General features: G+C 52.9%; 1 protein-coding gene across 2 annotated transcripts in view; it reads right to left on the reverse strand.

The window, feature by feature from the left end:
• Positions 1-20,467, reverse strand: part of CAB39 (calcium binding protein 39) — a 75,334-nt gene that overhangs the window by 52,049 nt on the left and 2,818 nt on the right. Inside the window, exon 2 of one of the 2 annotated variants that reach the window (XM_075340953.1) lies at positions 7,451-7,529. The exons of the other annotated variant lie outside the window; for it this stretch is intronic. The gene's annotated coding sequence lies outside the window, so the exon portion shown is untranslated. The remainder of the gene's footprint in view (positions 1-7,450; positions 7,530-20,467) is intronic. 2 annotated transcript variants of the gene reach the window in all.

Below are 20,467 nucleotides of genomic sequence, written 5' to 3' on the forward strand. Positions count from 1 at the left end.
AACAAAATTCCCTTCTTCTTTTTCGCTCCTAATTGGGAGACCCAGACAGTGGGACGTCCAAAAGCAGTCCCTGGGTGGGTAAAAAGATACCACATGAACGGGCTGTCAGACAGCCTCTTCCTACAGGTGGGCCACCGCCGCCTGAAGGACCTGTCTACCTAGGCTGGCATCTGCCGAAGCGTAGGTATGCACTTGATAGTGTTTGGTAAACGTGTGCAGACTCGACCAGGTAGCCGCCTGGCACACTTGCTGAGCCGTAGCCTGATGCCGCAATGCCCAGGACGCACCCACGGCTCTGGTAGAATGGGCCTTCAGTCCAGATGGAATCGGAAGCCCAGCAGAACGGTATGTGTGAAGAATTGGTTCCTTGATCCACCGCGCCAGGGTGGATTTGGAAGCTTGCGATCCCTTATGCTGACCAGCGACTAGGACAAAGAGCGCATCAGAACGGCGTAGAGACGCCGTGCGAGAAATGTAAATCCTGAGTGCTCTCACCAGGTCCAACAGATGTAAACCCTTTTCAAATTGGTGAACTGGATGCGGACACAAAGATGGCAAAGTGATATCCTGATTGAGATGAAAGGAAGAAACCACCTTGGGAGAAAACTCTGGAATTGGACGCAGTACTACCTTGTCTTGGTGAAACACCAGGAAGGGAGATTTGCAAGATAACGCCGCTAGCTCGGACACTCTTCGAAGAGACGTGACCGCCACAAGAAAAACTACCTTTTGTGAAAGCCGAGAAAGGGGAACCTCTTTCAAAGGCTCGAAAGGCGGCTTCTGGAGAGCAATGAGAACCTTGTTCAGATCCCAGGGTTCCAATGGCCGTCTGTAAGGAGGAACGATATGACAAACTCCTTGGAGAAACGTGCGTACTTTAGAAAGCCGTGCCAAGCGCTTCTGAAAGAATACGGATAGCGCGGAGACTTGACCCTTAAGAGAGCTAAGCGACAAACCTTTTTCCAACCCAGACTGCAGGAAGGAAAGAAAAATTGGCAATGCAAATGGCCAGGGAGAAAACCCTTGAGCCAAGCACCACGCTAAGAATATCTTCCACGTCCTGTGATAGATCTTAGCTGAGGATGGTTTTCTAGCCTGTCTCATTGTGGCAACAACTTCATGAGATAAACCTGAGGCCGCTAGGATCCAGGACTCAATGGCCACACAGTCAGGTTCAGGGCCGCAGAATTCAGATGGAAAAACGGCCCTTGAGACAGCAAATCTGGACGGTCTGGTAGTGTCCACGGTTGGCCTACCGTGAGATGCCACAGATCCGGGTACCACGACCTTCTTGGCCAATCTGGAGCGACGAGTATGGCTCGATGGCAGTCGGACTTGATTTTCCGGAGAACTCTGGGTAACAATGCTAGAGGTGGGAACACATAGGGGAGTCGGAATTGCGACCAATCCTGAACCAAGGCGTCTGCCGCCAGTGCTCGGTGATCGTGAGACCGTGCCATGAAAACTGGGACCTTGTTGTTGTGCCGTGACGCCATCAGATCGACGTCCGGCGTCCCCCAGCGGCAACAGATCTGCTGAAACACGTCCGGGTGAAGGGACCATTCTCCTGCGTCCATGCCCTGGCGACTGAGAAAGTCTGCTTCCCAGTTTTCCACGCCTGGGATGTGAACTGCGGATATGGTGGACGCTCTGCTTTCCACCCACGTCAAAATCCGCTGGACTTCTTGAAAAGCTTGGCGACTGCGTGTTCCCCCTTGGTGGTTGATGTACGCCACCGCCGTGGAATTGTCCGACTGAATCCGAATCTGCTTGCCTTCCAGCCATTGTTGGAAGGCTCGCAGGGCAAGATAGATTGCTCCGATTTCCAGAACATTGATCTGCAGGGTGGACTCTTCCTGAGTCCACGTCCCCTGAGCCCTGTGGTGGAGAAACACCGCTCCCCACCCTGATAGGCTCGCATCCGTCGTGACCACTGCCCAGGACGGGGGAAGGAACGACTTTCCCTGTGACAATGAGGTGGGGAGAAGCCACCAACGCAGAGAGTCCTTGGCAGTCAGAGAGGGAGACAGTCCTGTCGAGGGACGTCGATTTCCCATCCCATTGGCGTAGAATGTCCCATTGTAGAGGGCGCAGATGAAACTGCGCGAACGGGACTGCCTCCATTGCTGCTACCATCTTTCCTAGGAAATGCATGAGGCGCCTCAGTGAGTGCGACTGGCTCTGAAGGAGAGATTGCACTCCAGTCCGTAGCGAGCACTGCTTGTCCAGTGGAAGCTTCACTATCGCTGAGAGAGTATGAAACTCCATGCCAAGATAAGTCAGAGATTGGGTCGGGGTTAGATGAGACTTTGGAAAGTTGATAATCCACCCGAAACTCTGGAGAGTGTCTAGTGCCACCTTCAGACTGTGCTGGCATGCCTCTTGAGAGGGTGCCTTTATAAGCAGGTCGTCTAGATACGGGATGACCGAGTGACCCTGCGAGTGCAGAACAGCTACTACTGCTGCCATGACTTTGGTGAAGACCCGGGGGGCTGTTGCCAGACCGAAAGGTAACGCTACGAACTGCAGGTGTTCGTCGTGTATGACGAAGCGTAGGAAACGCTGATGCTCTGGTGCAATCGGCACGTGGAGATACGCATCTTTGATATCTATTGATGCTAGAAAATCTCCTTGAGACATTGAGGCTATGACGGAGCGTAGGGATTCCATCCGGAACCTCCTGACTCTTACGTGTCTGTTGAGCAACTTTAGATCCAGGACGGGTCGATACGATCCGTCCTTTTTTGGGACCACAAACAGATTGGAGTAAAAACCGTGACCTTGTTCCTGAAGAGGGACGGAGGTCACCACTCCTTCCGCCTTTAGAGCGGCCACCGCCTGCAACAGAGCATCGGCTCGGTCTGGTGGTGGAGAAGTTCTGAAGAAACGAGTTGGCGGACGAGAACTGAACTCTATCCTGTACCCGTGAGACAGAATATCCCTCACCCAACGGTCTTTGACGCGTGACAGCCAAATGTCGCCAAAGTGGGAAAGCCTCCCACCGACCGCGGGTGTGGGAATCGGAGACTGCAAGTCAGGAGGACGCCGTCTTGGCAACGGTTCCTCCGGCTGTCCTTTTTGGGCGTGACTGAGACCTCCAAGAATCTGAGCGTCTCTGGTCTTTTTGAGTCTTTTTTGACGAGGCGAATTGGGACCTGCCCGGTCCTCGAAAGGACCGATAACCAGACTGACCCTTCCTCTGTTGGGGTTTGTTTTGTCTGTGTTGCGGTAAGGATGAGTCCTTACCCTTGGAGTGTTTGATGATTTCATCCAAACGCTCTCCAAACAATCGGTCACGAGAAAAAGGCAAATTGGTTAAGCACTTCTTGGAATGAGAATCTGCTTTCCAATGTCTCAACCACAGGGCCCTACGCAAAACAACGGAGTTGGCTGACGCCACTGCCGTGCGGCTTGTAGCGTCAAGAACAGCATTAATCGCGTACGACGCGAATGCCGCCATTTGCGAGGTCAATGGTGCTACCTGCGGGGCAAATGCACGTGTGACTGAGTCGACTTGCGCAAGCCCGGCTGAGATAGCTTGGAGTGCCCATACGGCCGCAAAAGATGGCGCTAATGACGCTCCAATCGCTTCATAGATGGATTTCAGCCAGAGCTCCATCTGCCTGTCAGTGGCATCTTTAAGTGCCGCTCCATCTTCAACTGCAACCAAGGATCTAGCTGCAAGCCTGGAAATTGGAGGATCCACTTTTGGACACTGGGTCCAACCCTTGACCACCTCAGGGGGAAAAGGATAGCGTGTATCTTTAAGCCGTTTAGAAAAACGCCTTTCAGGATAAGCGTGGGGTTTCTGGATTGCGTCTCTAAAGTCAGCGTGGTCCAGAAAAGTGCTTAATGTACGCTTAGGGTATCTGAAATGGATTCTCTCGTGCTGCGAAGCTGACTCCTCTACAAGAGGAGCTGGTGGGGAAATATTTAACATCTTATTGATGTTGAATATAAGATCATTAACTATGGCGTCACCATCTGGTGTATCTAGATTGAGAGCGGTCCCAGGATCAGAATCCTGATCAGTTACGTCCGCCTCATCACCCATAGATTCATCTCGCTGGGATCCTGACCATTGAGATGAATGTGAAGGCCCGTCATAGCGAGCCCGCTTAGGCTGCCCGGGGCCATCGTCCGAGTCAGAGTCTTCACCCTGAGGTGTATGTGCCCGTCCCGGAGCTTGGAGGTAACTCAGCTGAGGGGGACCAGGGGGCAATGATTGCACAGTGTCCGTGGCCTGAAGTACAGGCCTAGCTCGCAATGTGTCAAGAATTTGTGACATAGTGAGAGACATTCTGTCAGCAAAAGCTGCAAACTCAGTTCCTGTCACTTGGACAGCATTCACAGGTGGTACACCCTGGGTCACGTCCAGCAGAGGTCCCGACTGTGCAAGCGCCGCAGGGGCCGAGCACTGCACACAATGGGGGTCCGTGGAGCCTGCCGGTAGAAAAGTCCCACATGCGGTGCAGGAAGCATATAATGTCTGTGCCTTGGCACCCTTGCGTTTTACGGACGACATGCTGCTGGCTCTCTGCAATGTGAGAGAGTCTATAGCCAAAGGGCGACCAGCGCTATGCAATACAAAGTATTTGTAGAAACAAAATACTAAGAATACTACTGGCACAAGAGGGGGTGAGCCCTGAGGGCTGCTTACCGCCCGCTGAATAGCGGGTAAGAGGCGCAGAATTCCTTGTCTGGGTCTCCCCGGCTCCCCTCTGCAGCTCAGCGTGTCAGCAGGAATGGCTGCCGGCGTCTGTGGAGAGGGGCGGTCCGTGGGAGTTCCTAAACAAAAGTGCGGGAAACAGTGTCCCCTCTGTGCCGATTGTGAGGGCTGGAGTATGTAAAAACGACTCCAGCCCTCGGCGCTGATGCACTGACCAGCGTCCCGCCCCTCTCCTGACTGGCAGGTCTGGGGGCGGGAACGAACGGAAGCAGGCCGCAAAAGCCGGGGACTCGAGTTATCAGCGCGGCCGCCGTAAAAGCGCGGCCCGCGCTGAAGTCCCCGGCGCACCACAAGTGCCAGCCGCGCCGCAGTCCCAGCGGCCGGCGCGACCGATTCCCAGAAGTGTGCCTGCTTCAGCGAAGCTGAATGAGGCCATGGCACAAGCGCCGCAGCGCTGATGTCCCCCGGCGCACTACAACACCCAGCATGCTGCGGTGTGAGCGCCAAATGCACGGGGACACAGAGTACCTTGAGGAAGCAGGGCCATGTCCCTGATGTACTCCGCTCCATCCAGCATCTTCTCCAGGGGCTGTAGATGGAGCACGGTCTCAGTGCCTGGAGACCAGTAAATCCCACTTCACCCAGAGCCCTGTAAAAAGGGATGGGGAAGGAATCAGCATGTGGGCTCCTGCCGCCGTACCCGCAATGGGTACCTCAACCTTACAAACACCTCCGACATACAGTGGGGTGAGAAGGGAGCATGCTGGGAGCCCTGTATGGGCCCTCTTTTCTTCCATCCGACATAGTCAGCAGCTGCTGCTGACTAAAAACAATGGAGCTATGCGTGCGTGTCTGACCTCCTGCGCACAAAGCTAAAACTGAGGAATCCGTACTCCTACGGGAGGGTGTATAGCCAGAAGGGGAGGGGCCTTACACTTTTAAGTGTAGTTCTTTGTGCGGCCTCCAGAGGCAGTAGCTATACACCCACTGTCTGGGTCTCCCAATTAGGAGCGAAAAAGAAAGGTTCATTATTTGGGACGAATACCAGAATAGTGCTAGGTATTCGGTACGAGTAATCTGAATATTTAGTATTCGCTGATCACTTGCTATAATGTCTCACTGCTCACAGTGCTGCCCATTTTATCCAGCATACTACAAGACCAGATTTAAACTAAACTAGTTATGGCCCCCATAAGTACAGATGTACCCCTGAAGTTGTAAGACAATGCCACTTTTGATGTATCCAATATATTCCAGAATTGTTCTCTTTAAAATACCAGCATGGACAAATACAAAAGAAATCTGGTACAGAATGTAGTATATTATGCGGCCCACTTGCCTATTAAACCATCTGCTTAGGTTGGGGCCAGTGTCACACATCAGTGAAACATGGACTATGCTCGGATCACAATACCCGGCCTGCACCTCCTGATCTGAGCTTACTGCCTGCGAGCTCGTTAGCTCACATCAGGAGAAAAAGGTGGCTGCAATGTGAGCACAGATGTGTGAAAGAGATAAAACCTACTTAGGGGTGCTCAGTCTGCGGGGGGACAACTTCTGATAGATTTCACAAGGTACAGGTCAGATATTGGGTTTCTAAGGCTAGATTCACACTTCCGTCAATTTGTATCAGTCACAATCCGCGGCTCTGGTAAAAAACGGAATCCGTTTGGCGGATTCCGTTGTTCCCATAGACTTGTATGAGCGGCGGATTGTGACTGATGATGCTACGTTGCATCCTCCGCCCAACTCAGTCGTGGAACGACTGACCGCCGGGCGGCAGAAACGCAGCCTGTAACGTTTTTTGAGCAGCTCAATCCGTAGGATTTCAGTGTGCATGCTCTCTCTGGCTCCCTGCACACGTAACCAGGGTACACATCGGGTTACTAAGCAATGCGCTTTGCTTAGTTACCCGATATTTACCCTGGCTACGTGTGCAAGGAGTCAGCGCTAAGCCGTGTACGCTGGTAACCAAGGTAAATATCGGGTAACCAAGCAAAGTGCTTTGCTTAGTTACCCGATATTTATCCTGGCTACGTGTGCAGGGAGCCCAACACTTCCCCGCTCGGCTCCGCCCCCTCCCGCCCTCCGCATGTACACACACACACACACACTCACTCACTCATCTGACGTCCTCAGCGCCATGGTCCCGCTCGGCTCCACCCACCACGCACTCCGCCGCCTGCACACATTCTCGGCGGCCGAACGATCAGCTGATCACCCGGCGGCCGGCTGCTGTGAGCGATCGGCTGATCACCCGGCGGCCGGCTGCTGTGAGCGATCGGCTGATCACCCGGCGGCCGGCTGCTGTGAGCGATCGGCTGATCACCCGGCGGCCGGCTGCTGTGAGCGATCGGCTGATCACCCGGCGGCCGGCTGCTGTGAGCGATCGGCTGATCACCCGGCGGCCGGCTGCTGTGAGCGGTCGGTTGATCGCTCTCATTAGCCGGTCACCGGGAGATCATCTGTTCGCTCTCAAAAGCCAGCCGGCTATTGTGAACGATCAGCTGATCGCTCTCTTTTACAACGGAGTCCGACAATGAATTCTATTCTTGTCATCCGTTGTACAACGCATCAGTCAAAAGCGTCAAGCAACGCATGTGACTGATGCAAAACAACGGAAATATGAACCTAGCCTAAGCAATTTATCAGACGATATAAATGTATGCTTTATGCGTACTGTATCCATAGATAGGAATAGAAATAGACCCAGTAAGAGATGTGCGCTTGACCAAATGGAGAGGGCTGGGGAAAAAAAAAAAAAAAAACGTTCTTAGTTACCTGTAGTTATAGCTAATATGTCCCAATAATGGGTGGGCAGCCAGTCTCTGCAGATCTCCAAAGGAAAAGTGCAGCCAACCTGCAGAACATTTAAAAAAAAAAAAATTCTATTACAAAAAAATACTAAAAAGAATCTGTCACCCCAAAATGCAAATTAATCAGTTATAGGTGACTTGGGCCACAAAACACTCATATAAGCAGCATATATTCAGCGTTTTAGTTATATTTAAAACTCTCGGTGCACCTTCTGAGTGACCTACACCTCAGTGAATCTTTACGCCCCAATTATATATACATACTGACATGTCCGTGTCCCCCCTCCCCTCCTTCCCGCCCCCCTCGATTCTGGCCAGAGCGAGCATTGTCTGAGCCCTAACCGTGGTGCGTGCACTGACTATACGGTGTTGGGATGGGCCCCTATAATCATTGCCTTTTGACAGTGGCCTAGAAATCTAGCGATGGGCTTCAGAGAGGAGAGGATCAGGTATCGTCTGCTCCCGTCTTTACTGCACTCACGGTACACCAGTGTACCACGAGTGCAGTGTGAGAATGGCAATAGCCGGCTACGGAGGAGAGCGGGAGATATATCCCTCCCTCCCCTCCTCAGCGCTGGCCCACCCCTCTAAAGTGCCGGTCCGCCCCCCACAGCTGTGGCCCAATTGTATTATCAGACCTCAGTCGCAGTGACACTCGCATGATACTCAGCTCCTGCTGTGCTGCCAGCGTGAGTCGAGTGTCACGCAATGATCGCAGTAGTCCCCGTGTGGTCCCGGCCTTATTGTCTGAGTCTTATGCCTCCATACACTTTTAGATGGCTGTCGGCTAAATGGTGGTTTGGTCAACCATATGGCCGGAAGCGACCTTACCCGAATCCCATACATAGTAGCACTCGGCCAACCAATATCTCTAGTGGCAGCTTATCTCCCCAACAATCATACATATTAGACTGTGGGGGGAAACAGTCAATATTGGGAGGTTCAGACAACATTAGTCAAATGTGCACGAGGGCCTTTAGTGTAAGCTAGACAGCTGTGTACGGCTATGACGGCCCGGTCATCACATAGCGTCTCTTTAGTAGGCAATAGACTCATCTACAAGATTTCTCTATAGTTTACCTATTTATTTCCAATAAAGTCATAGCTATAAAAGATGGCATTTCCACATCAGCGCTCCCCCCGTTATCTAGGGCTAATTCACTACACAGTATTGCTGCCTAACTACAGGTCTCGCAGCCATCATATACCCATGATGGTGTCCAGTCAGATCACGAGACCCATAGTTAGACCGGGAATTGTGATCGTAAAAGGAAAGCGAATACATGGCCACAAACAGTGGACCTATTACTGTGGTGAGCGGTTATCCAAAGATGGATCTTATGTGCAGTCCCTGAGAGAAAACCTACTGCATCCCATTAGGCTGCGTTCACATGGCAAGTAGTCAGCAGTGTCTAACAGGCACAGTATAGAAAAGATGGATGTGTTACAAACCGCAAAAAAAGAGGCAAAACAGAAAAACCACTCATTGGGAAAAGAAAAAAACTGGACCTAGTGGTTATCAATTTTTATGGCCAGATAAAAAGGTTGTGCGGAGTACAGTATGTTTTTCGATTTATGCATAAAATGGACAGCAGCCGGAAAGGGAGCAAATGAGAAACATTATAGAACACATCTTTTCCAATTTATAGAAATGGGGTCCTATACTGAAACGTTATATAATCCAAAAATGTAAAGAAATACTGGGCATGTGATTAACAGCCCTTACTATGAATGGGCTCCTGACACTGCGGTGAACATACGGTAGAAGGCAGCGTCAACAGTAAAGGCCAATAATCGGAACTTGCATCTAAACAGGCTGGTAAAGAAGCTAAACACTTGTTTGTGAGGTGCAGTGATTTTTAAGCCGGCTTAGGCTAAGTTCACATTTCCGTTGTTTTGTATCAGTCACATGCGTCGCCTGACGCATGTGACTGATGCGCTGTACAACGCTGTACAACGGATGACAAAGAACAGAATTATTTGTCGGATTCCGTTCTGTGCGGGGGGAGCCGAGCAGGGCCGTGGCACTGAGGACGTCAGTGCCGCAGGGACTGCAGGACAGGTGAGTGTGTGTGTGTGTGTGTGTGTGTGTGTGTATACACATGCTGAATGCGGGAGGGGGCGGAGCCCAGCGCTGAGGATGTCAGTGGCAGTGCTGCGGTCTGCATGGCTGGGGACAGGTGAGTATGTGTGAGTGAGTGAGTGAGTGAGTGAGTGAGTGTGTGTGTGTGTGTGTACATGCGAAGTGCGGGAGGGGGCGGAGCCGAGTGGGGGGCGGGGCCAGACGAGGGTGTCAGTGGCAGTGCTTGTCTGCATGGCTGGGGACAGGTGTGTGTGTGTGTGTGTGTGTGTGTGTGTGTGTGTGTGTGTGTGTGTGTGTGTGTGTGTGTGTGTGTGTGTGTGTGTGTACATACATGTGCGGAGCGCGGGAGGCGGCGGGGCCGAGCGGGGAAGTGTCGGCCTCCCTGCACACGTAACCAGACTAAATATCGGGTAACAGCAAAGCACCCGATGTTTACCTTGGTTACCCGATATTTACCTTGGTTATGGGCCTACACCGCTTAGCGCTGGCTCCTTGCACCGTAACCAGGGTAAATATCGTGTAACCAACCAAAGCTGGTTACGTGTGCAGGGAGCCAGAGAGCATGCGCAGCGAAATCCGACGGATCGCGCTGCTCAAAAAACGTTACATGCTGCGTTCCTCCCGCCCGGCGGTCAGTCGTTCCACGACTGATCAGTCGGGCGGAGGGTGCAACGCAGCATCATCAGTCACAATCCGCTGCTCATACAAGTCTATGGGAGCAACGGAATCCGCTAAACGGATTCCGTTGTTTACAAGATCAGCGGATTGTGACTGATACATTTTAGCGGAAATGTGAACTTAGCCTTAAAGAGAACCAACCAACACGATTTTCCTATATAAACTAAAGCCAGTGCTATACTGGCGCTATCATGCTGATTCTATACATACCTTTAGTTGTGGGATCGGATGTATAGTTTCTGAAATACAGGCAAGAAAGTTTGTGAAATGCACTGTTATATGATTGATAGGTGCAACAGAATATCTAATAGCTGGGTCAGGTTTTGCTAGTTATTACTGCCCCCCGGCTGACTGCCTGTCCTTCCTCCCCCCCTTCTTTCTCCTGTAATAACAGAGACAGGTGGAGGCAGGCACACAGGGGCGGGAATAACTAGCAAAACCCGACCCACCTATTAGATATTCTGCAGCTGTTATCGATCATATAAAGCGGGCTTTACAAGAGACGACTGATCGTGCGATGCATCGTCGGGGTCACTGTTTTCATGACGCACATCCGGCATCGTACACGACGTCTCGTGTAACACCTCCTAGTGACGCAGTATCGCTCACAAATCGTGAGTCGTGTACTCGTCGCTAAGTTTCATAAAATAGTTTAATTAAAATGGCGGCGGTTGTTCATCGTTTCCGTGGCATCACACGTTGCTCCATGTGACACCACGGGAACGATGAACAGCATCTACCTGCCTCCCGCGACGGCTATGTGGAAGGAAGGCGGTGGGCGGGATGTTTACGTCCGGCTCATCTCCGCCCCTCCGCTTCTATTGGCCGGCTGCCGTGTGACGTCGCTGTGACGCCGAACGTCCCTCCCACTCCAGGAAGTGGACGTTCGTCGCCCACAGCGAGGTCGTCCAGAAGGTTAAGTGCGTGTGACGGGGGTTAAACGTGTTTATGCGCCATGGGCAACTAATTGCCCGTGACGCAAAAACGATGGGGGCGGGTACGATCGATCGTGCTATCGCACAATCGGTCGTCTTGCGTAAAGCAGGCTTAACAGTGCATTTCACAAACTTTACTTGCCTATATTTCAGAAAGTATACATCCGATCTCACAACTAATGGTATGTATAGACTCAACATCATAGCACCATTATAGCACTGGCTTAGTTTATATATGAAAACCCTGGTGGTTGGTCCTCTTTAAAAAGCATCATTACTGGCAGCACCAGGCCTTGTGCACAGGTGATGTGCTAACAAAAAGGTGACATTCTGGGTGTACAGGACAATCGTATTAATCATTCTGAGCATAAGCAATTCTGCTTGACCTGTTGAAGAACCCCACTAAATGACAGACACCAGCTGGCAACTAGCTCATCGCAGTCATTTCCACGTCCATACTGTCTAAACGCAGCATAAGTCATCAATAACCCTTGGCTGTTCTGTATAATTGTGAGGTAAATCCTGGGATATGAAGAGGAATTATGACTAGAAGTCATAATTGCTCTCATCACTCCCTGGCAGTGCCCCCCTCCCTTCTTGTTCTCAAATGTCCAGCATCTGTGAAGGTGTCACATCCCACTTACACCTCCAACAGCCATCTCCTCTGATATGGAGATGAGATGATGTGAGGACAATGGACCCAGGATGACTCCCTGCCGTCACCCTGTAACAAGAGTTGTATCTCATTAGCAAGGCTTGGAAGTAGCCAGACAGAACGACTCCAGTAAAAAATGGTTCATATCTCGCAAGCCATATCTCCGATAAATATGGCAACCATAAAAATGGTGTTTGCGCAGGCGGACGATGCTGGCACACCTTTTTTATGGAAGGGGGAGCTTGGGAAATACCCCAGGCGTGATATCAGCCATATGGGAACTCGTAGACAGGTCATGAGTCCCCTCGTTCTGTAGCTAAATTCATAACTGTCACAATGAGAGCATTGGCGTCTGCCTACGACGCTCCCAGGCAAAGTTATGGCCAATATCCCCTTTGCTGGATAATTCTGATCCATGCAGGGGGAGTGGCAGTGCTTCCCTGTGAGGTCACTAAGGTAGGAGGGGACCTGGATCTGCCCAGGTTGATAACCCTACTTCGGCCATTTTCCAGTGTTCTTCTGCTCGGGGGCCTGGTTGGGAAAGACCTGTGAGAGAGTTCCTGGAAACCTGGTCTACAGCGCCCCCCTGTGGCCAGACGCAACAAGGTAACTGCTGGAACTGTGTATGCCTGTTTGTAACCCATGCTTTGATTGTAACTGTACTCTGACATATGTATATTCTGTAGATTCCCTATTGTATATATTGTAGTTCTAGTGTGCTTTAGGCTGATTAAATTATATAATTAATCTTGGGCTGTTCTGTTATCTCGATCTTGAATCCCACGTCTGTGTGTTCGGCTAATAGTTACCGTGAAGCGGTTGGTGGCAGCGAGTTGTGCCAAGGATTATTGTGGGGAGGCCAGTGAGATTCGGGAAGATATTATATATTCCGCCCGCGGAGGTCGGGGGAATATATACCCTACTCTCACCGGGGACCCTTCAATAATCGGCATAAGTAGTATAGCGGCCTCCTTGCTTATTGTCGGGCAATTCCATAATTGGCCTGACTATAAGAGGGGCGCTAGAGAGCGCGTCACGTGCTCTGTCTGTCGGTCGGGAGGTATAAAGGAGGGGTGACCCCACTTGTTACCCCCCGATTGTGACGTACTGGTAGCCAGCGCGGGGGATTTCTGAGTGACCCCCCCGGTGGTTTGTGACATATTGGTGGCATAGCGGTGGGATCGAGATAATAGTGTGTGTGAGACCCATACTCCCAGACACTAAAGACTGCCTGCAGCAGCTGTGGCTGCTGGGGTCTTCAGACCAGCTCAACACTAGAGTGTCAGAGTGCAGATACTGTAAGGTGTGTGGAGGCATCAGGTGTCAGTTCTGTGTCAGTGACCAAAAGTCTGCAAGAATGGCTGATGGCACCAGGAGCAGAGCTATGCAACTGGCCAATGCTAAAGCAGGAGCCGAAGAGAGGGAGGACGGTGCTGTGGACAGCAATGAGGAGGTTGCCCACGAGTCCTCCAGGAGCTCGACGCCAGAAAACAGCTCTGCAGAGGACATTGCACAACCGGGCACTGCTGGACAAGATGAGGAGCAGCTCGCCCAAGGGTCCTCAACGAGCCAGATGCCAGCCCTCCGCTCTGCAATGGACAGTGAATCACCAGGCTCCGCAGCGGGCCGCAGATCACCACGTGCCATTCCACCGAGCCTGGGAGGCTCGGATAGCCTTCTTCAAATGGCTATGGCCCTACGCCAGGCTGGAGACCGGGAGGGCTACAAGGAACTCATGGCCGAGCGTGAGCGGCAAGCAGCGCGTGAAGAGCGCCAGGCAGAGCGTAACTACCAGCTGCAGCTAGCTCAGCTCCGGCCCTCATCAGCCACCCGTGACCTTCCAGACACCAAACTTCCAAAGGTCCGTGTTGAGGACTTCCCAGTGCTGGAGAAGGATGGAGACTTGGACTCTTTCTTGACTGCTTTTGAACGGACTTGCTTGCAGCATCATCTGAACAAGGACCAGTGGGCCAAATACCTGACCCCCCGTTTAAGGGGTAAGGCCCTGGATATCCTTGGGGACTTGCCTGCTGAGGCGGATCAGGGCTACGACACCATCAAGCGGGCCCTGATCCAACAGTACAACCTCACCCCGGAGTCCTACCGCAAGAAGTTCCGGACGCTGCAGAAGGGACCAAAGGACTCCTGGGCTGACCACCGGCGGGCACTTGCCCGAGCTGCCGACCACTGGACCCAAGGCCTGCAGCTTTCCACCGGACCGGAGATCCTGGACTTGTTCATCACGGAGCAACTCTTGTGGAACTGCCCTGAGGATCTCCGCCAGTTCATCCGAGACCAGAAGCCAAAGGGATCCACGGCTACAGCTGCCCTGGCAGATGACTACACCAACAATCGGGCTCCTGAAGCCAGGAGAGCAGCCACCAGCAGCACCTGGAGAGGGGGTAAGATGAACTCTGCGACTGCCCCACCTGCCCCTAGACTGCAGGGGGTGTCCCCCTCAACTCCCCTCTCCAGGCCCGTGGCAGAGCCAAGACGGTGCCACCAGTGCAACCTACCTGGACACTTCAAGGCCATGTGCCCTCAGCGTCCCAAGGCCCCGGCTCCGTCCCCGTCCCAAGGGCCGCCCAAGGTGTATTGTGTGGGTGGGGGTGGCGGTAGGTCCCTGGACAGCTTCCAACCTGTCACCGTCGGCCGGTCTGTGACCATAGGACTGCGAGACAGCGCCTCGGAGGTGACTCTGGTGCGGCCTGAGATGGTGTCCCCCCAAGACTTGATCCCTGGAAAAACCCTCGCTGTCTCCGGGATTGGAGGCATTGACCCGGCGCTGCCTGTTGCTGACATTTATGTGGACTGGGGCGCAGGGCGAGGGGTGAGAGAGGTGGGGGTAACTGATCGGATCCCTGCAAACGTGCTACTTGGGACAGATTTGGGGCAAATAACCTCCCAGTTTGGCCCCGCCCCAAAGGCTGAACCTTCAGCAAGTGCTGACGTGCCTCCGGACAATGTTAATGTGTTATCTATGAATGATGTAAGGGAGGAGGGAGTGAACTCTGATATTTCTGCTTGCACAGACACCATAGACACACACACAGCTGCAGCTGTGACAGGGGAGGGGGTCAGAGAAAGGTGTGACAATGCCTCTACAAGTAATCAGCCTGTGAGCTGGGATCTGTTGCCCTCTGCAGGGATAAGCAGAGAGCAGGGTGCTGCAGGGGGAGGACCAGTGTGTGGGGTGGGGGCTACCACAGCAAATGTGGGGTCCCCAGAGATTTCACAGCGGGGTTCTGTTGCTGCAGGAGGGGAACAGGCAGGTGAGATTGGGGCCGGTCCAGGAGCGGAAGTGCTCCCAGGTAAGATCTCGGTGCATGGTTCCCCCACAACCGGGGTGTCAGGAAGCCAGGTAGGTCTGCCTGAACCGGCGACTTGGTCAGGAACGGAGGAGGAGCAGGCACGACCCACGGTCGCAGCGGCTGTGGCCGCTGTCACCCGCAGTGGGAGTGCTGGAAGCCAAGGGGCCTCCCGGAGGTCCGATAGCTCTTCCCCTTCTGACCAAGTGGCAGCCGAGTCAGGTGGAGGCCAGGACACAGGTCCCGGGGTACTGACCGAAGATGTGACAGTCTCGTCGATTCTGGCCACATCTAGTCAGGGGTTTCAGGCAGCGTTAGAAGCTGACGACAGCCTGAAAGCTCTAAAGGAGCAGGCGGCACAGCCTCCCTCGGACTCGGACCCGGAGCGAGTGGTCTGGGACCAAGGACGGCTGTACCGGGCCACGGTCCAGCAGGGTTCACCGGAGGCGTGGCCCAGGGACCGACAGTTGGTGGTACCCTATCCGTTCCGGACGGAGTTGTTGCGGATCGCACATGAGATTCCGATGGCCGGACACCTAGGGATCGCTAAGACCAAGGCCAGGTTAAACCAGCATTTCTACTGGCCAAAAATGGGGGCCGATGTGGCTGCCTACTGCCGTTCGTGTGAAACCTGTCAGAGAGTGGGGAAGGCGGGGCCACGCCCCAAAGCCCCACTGGTATCTCTGCCCATCATCGATGAGCCTTTCAGGAGGGTGGCTGTGGATCTGGTCGGCCCGCTGGCCATCCCCAGCAGCTCCGGGAAACGCTTCATACTGACGGTAGTGGACTATGCCACCCGGTACCCAGAAGCAGTGGCCTTGTCGTCCATTCGGGCTGACAAGGTGGCCACCGCATTGCTGGAGATTTTCTCCCGAGTGGGTTTTCCCCAGGAAATGCTCACCGACCGGGGGACCCAATTCATGTCCCAGCTGATGGAGACCCTCTGTAAGCAAGTCCAGGTGCGACATCTGGTGGCCAGCCCGTACCATCCACAGACTAATGGCCTGTGCGAGCGGTTCAATGGCACCTTAAAGCAGATGCTTAAGATGTTGGTCGACTCCCATGGGCGTGACTGGGAGCGGTATCTCCCACACCTGTTATTTGCTTACCGGGAGGTTCCACAGGCCTCAACAGGATTCTCACCGTTTGAGCTCCTGTACGGGCGACGTGTGCGGGGCCCCCTGGCTCTGGTGAAAGAGGCTTGGGAAGGGGATTTGGCCACCCCTGGAGTGTCGGTTATCGAGTATGTCATGCGCTTCCGGGACAAAATGCAGGCCTTGACGCAACTGGTACACGACAATATGGCTCAAGCCCAGGCTGATCAGAAGCGTTGGTACGACCAGAACGCTTGTGAGAGGACCTACCAAGTGGGTCAAGAGGTGTGGGTACTGGTCCCCGTACCACAGGACAAGCTTCAGGCAGCCTGGGAAGGCCCATACCTCGTGTACCAGCAGCTCAACCCTGTGACGTACCTGGTCACCCTGGACCCTGCCCGTGGAAGGCGGAAGCCCTTCCATGTGAACATGATGAAGGCACATCATGAGCGGGAGGCATGTGCGCTCCCCGTGTGCAACCTGCCCGAGGAGGGAGAAGCGGAAACCCTCTTGGATATGCTAGCCCAGGTTAGGGCAGGCGGATCCATTGAGGATGTGGAGGTTGGCCACCAGCTCTTGGAGGACCAACGGTCCCAGCGGTGGGCCACCCTACACCCCTTCCGGGGGTTGTTTACCAACCAGCCCGGAAGGACTGACTTGGCTGTCCATCACGTGGACACTGGGGATCATCCCCCGATCCGGCGTTCAGCATATCGGGTCTCCCTGGAGGTGCAGCAACACATGCGCCAGGAGATTGACGAGATGCTGGAGCTGGGGGTGATCCAGGCATCCAACAGCGCTTGGGCCTCGCCTGTAGTCCTCGTCCCTAAGAAGGACCGAACCACTCGGTTCTGCGTGGGCTACAGGGGGCTCAATGCTGTCACGGTCGCCGATGCGTACCCAATGCCACGCATCGATGACCTGCTCGATCAGTTGGCCGGGGCTCAGTACCTGACCATCATGGACCTGAGCCGGGGATATTGGCAGATCCCCCTGACTCGCAAGGCCAGGGAACGCTCTGCCTTTATTACCCCATTTGGACTGTACGAGTCCACGGTGATGCCATTCGGGATGAGGAATGCCCCTGCCACTTTCCAGCGGATGGTCAACACCCTGCTCAAGGGACTTGAAGGGTACGCGGCCGCGTACCTGGATGACATTGCCGTCTTCAGTCCCACCTGGGAGGACCACCTAGAGCATCTAGCACAGGTGCTCAGGCGGATCCACCGGGCAGGTTTGACCATCAAGCCGGGATAGTGTCAGCTGGCCATGAGCGAGGTCCAGTACCTCGGTCACCGGGTAGGTGGGGGAACGCTGAAGCCCGAGCCTGAGAAAGTGGAGGCCATCGCATCCTGGCCCACCCCCAGGACCAAGAAGCAGGTGATGTCCTTCTTGGGGACCGCTGGGTACTATAGGAGGTTTGTTCCATGCTATAGTAGCCTGGCAAAGCCCTTGACGGACCTCACCAAGAAGAAGCTGCCCTCTGCAGTCGATTGGACAATGGACTGCGAGACAGCCTTCCGGGCCCTAAAGGACGCCCTGTCCAGCCCGCCCGTGCTACAGGCAGCCGACTTCACGCGGCCGTTTGTAGTACAGACCGACGCCAGTGACTTCGGCCTCGGTGCGGTGCTCAGCCAGGTGGACTCTGCGAGCCAAGAGCACCCAGTCTTGTACCTGAGCAGGAAGCTGTTACCAAGGGAAGTGGCCTATTCTACAATGGAGAAGGAGTGCCTGGCCATAGTGTGGGCCCTGCAGCGTCTGCAACCCTATCTATACGGGCGCCACTTCATCGTGGAGACGGACCACAATCCCCTCAGCTGGTTGCACACCGTCTCTGGGACGAATGGGCGATTGTTGCGATGGAGCCTTGCGCTCCAGCAATACGACTTCACCATTCGCCACAAAAGGGGCCGTGACCACGGTAACGCAGACGGGCTGTCCCGACAAGGAGAGGTCGCGGACGGGCGCACGGGGGAACACCGGAGTGTGCTGCCCCCTAGCGCCCTCAAAAGGGGGGAGGTGTGAGGTAAATCCTGGGATATGAAGAGGAATTATGACTAGAAGTCATAATTGCTCTCATCACTCCCTGGCAGTGCCCCCCTCCCTTCTTGTTCTCAAATGTCCAGCATCTGTGAAGGTGTCACATCCCACTTACACCTCCAACAGCCATCTCCTCTGATATGGAGATGAGATGATGTGAGGACAATGGACCCAGGATGACTCCCTGCCGTCACCCTGTAACAAGAGTTGTATCTCATTAGCAAGGCTTGGAAGTAGCCAGACAGAACGACTCCAGTAAAAAATGGTTCATATCTCGCAAGCCATATCTCCGATAAATATGGCAACCATAAAAATGGTGTTTGCGCAGGCGGACGATGCTGGCACACCTTTTTTATGGAAGGGGGAGCTTGGGAAATACCCCAGGCGTGATATCAGCCATATGGGAACTCGTAGACAGGTCATGAGTCCCCTCGTTCTGTAGCTAAATTCATAACTGTCACAATGAGAGCATTGGCGTCTGCCTACGACGCTCCCAGGCAAAGTTATGGCCAATATCCCCTTTGCTGGATAATTCTGATCCATGCAGGGGGAGTGGCAGTGCTTCCCTGTGAGGTCACTAAGGTAGGAGGGGACCTGGATCTGCCCAGGTTGATAACCCCACTTCGGCCATTTTCCAGTGTTCTTCTGCTCGGGGGCCTGGTTGGGAAAGACCTGTGAGAGAGTTCCTGGAAACCTGGTCTACAGCGCCCCCCTGTGGCCAGACGCAACAAGGTAACTGCTGGAACTGTGTATGCCTGTTTGTAACCCATGCTTTGATTGTAACTGTACTCTGACATATGTATATTCTGTAGATTCCCTATTGTATATATTGTAGTTCTAGTGTGCTTTAGGCTGATTAAATTATATAATTAATCTTGGGCTGTTCTGTTATCTCGATCTTGAATCCCACGTCTGTGTGTTCGGCTAATAGTTACCGTGAAGCGGTTGGTGGCAGCGAGTTGTGCCAAGGATTATTGTGGGGAGGCCAGTGAGATTCGGGAAGATATTATATATTCCGCCCGCGGAGGTCGGGGGAATATATACCCTACTCTCACCGGGGACCCTTCAATAATCGGCATAAGTAGTATAGCGGCCTCCTTGCTTATTGTCGGGCAATTCCATAATTGGCCTGACTATAAGAGGGGCGCTAGAGAGCGCGTCACGTGCTCTGTCTGTCGGTCGGGAGGTATAAAGGAGGGGTGACCCCACTTGTTACCCCCCGATTGTGACGTACTGGTAGCCAGCGCGGGGGATTTCTGAGTGACCCCCCCGGTGGTTTGTGACAATAATTATTATTGAAGTTTCCATGTGCTATTTTAGGAAGGCTATATAACTACATAGGTAAATGCATATTAATATACCTACCAGGGATCAGTGGAAGCTTTGTGACTACCTGAGCAGGAGACTGTGATAAATCAGAAATTATACAAGAGGGCGGAGCTAAGGCACTAACTACCGGGCCATGTTTTATTGTAGAGCGGAAGCTCTTTGATATTAGCATTGATGTCTAAGCTCTCTATGAGCCCGGCAGCTGCATCGCCAGAATATGGATAGAAGAACGTACTGATAAACAGCGATCTAACATTTGACCTCATGTAAAGTCTCCTGGATCACTAATAGTCTGTGATTTTACACTAATCAAATATGCAATGCTTGTGTAAACTGTAATATTATAAAATGACTAAAGAACAAAATAACAGGAAGCATAATAATGGCCTAATAAGGAGTAATCAAAGCAAATATAGAAAATAGGAAGTGACCACATTGCATAAGAAGAGTAGCTGATATATAAAGACAAGGTTACATCATAAATAGATTGAAGAAAGACATTATATGACAGATTGCTGTCCAAATAAGTCAGAGTGATTGAGGTATCAAGTCCAGAAGACGTTCACCATGTTACCCTATAACAAATGCTTGTCTAGAACATACATTATATAGCAGGGTGAAGCTTCGGTACATTACCTACTAGTCCTGAAGACTGTAAGGCCATGTTCACACAGGGCATCTTTTATTGCGTTTTTGAGGTCACAAAAATGCACCCAAATGCATGTGTTTCCTTCCCCCAGCAAAGTCTATGAGATTTCTTTTTTGCGATCTGCAATGGGCATCTTGTTTTGGCTGCGTTATTTTGAAGATGCAGCATGGCAATTCTTCTTGTGTTTTTCCAGCGTTATGGAGCCCTTCCA

Source organism: Anomaloglossus baeobatrachus, chromosome 3, assembly GCF_048569485.1.
Source record: "Anomaloglossus baeobatrachus isolate aAnoBae1 chromosome 3, aAnoBae1.hap1, whole genome shotgun sequence".
Lineage (NCBI taxonomy): Eukaryota > Metazoa > Chordata > Amphibia > Anura > Aromobatidae > Anomaloglossus > Anomaloglossus baeobatrachus.